Consider the following 1,002-nt stretch of genomic DNA (forward strand, 5'->3'; position numbering starts at 1 on the left):
AGTTTAATATTAATTGTCATACTCACCACCTTCACCATCAAAAGAAAAAAATTGGCAAAGTTTAATATTAATTGCCACACTCACCACCTTCACCATCAAAAAAAGGTATTCACATAGTGTTGAAAAATTAATAGTCACACATAAGTCTAACTCAATTTAACAAATTATTTATATATTTTTTAAGTTAAATTTTATCATAAAAAATAGAACATCTAAAAAAAATAGTCACATGTTAATTTAAAGAGGATTTTGAAGGGGATTATGAGATATTTGGCTATCAACAATCTTTACTTTTTAAGTGGTGATGTTACCCTCTTACAAATGGTGATGTTACTTTTTAAACTCCTATAATGTTACTTATAAATGGTAATGAAATGTTACTTACAAATGGTGGTGTAATTGCCAAACGCGATCTCAAGAACTGTTAAATGAAGAAGGACGTGACCAAATATAGACCACTTGGGAGCTCACTGCAGGGACCACACGGGAATCCACTTCAGAGAATTCGCGTCCGTGGTAGCAATGATACCCTTTCTTTGATAAGAAGTTTCATATTATTAAAATCATAAAATGATAATTTCTCAAATTTTTGTTGAATTGTTTTCATGGTAAATAAATACTTGATTAAAAATATATATATTCACTTTCTTTTCCTTTCTACTATTAATTTTCATATAACCAAACAAGCATTAGAGAAACTTGTTAGGCCTTCAATTTTGAGACATATAAAAGTTTCTTATGCTTTGGTAGGAAGGAAGGAAGGAAGAGGGCCAAAAAGAAAATAGGTAACAAGCAACAAACTTTCTTCATTCAGTGACGATGATATAAAGAAAGAAATGATAATAGGATGGATGAGTCTTCCTTCCTCTTTCACAAATTTTCATCCATCCGAATATGGGCAGAGAAGAGATGAGAAGTCAAGTAAGCATATTATACAAAATTTAAATTATTGTATCATCCTACATAAATATTTAATAAATCCCATAAATAAAGTAAGTAATA

The sequence above is a fragment of the Cornus florida genome, unplaced genomic scaffold (assembly GCF_030987335.1).
Source record: "Cornus florida cultivar Cherokee Brave unplaced genomic scaffold, ASM3098733v1 CherokeeBrave_3.0.0_Hap2_Chr04, whole genome shotgun sequence".
NCBI lineage: Eukaryota > Viridiplantae > Streptophyta > Magnoliopsida > Cornales > Cornaceae > Cornus > Cornus florida.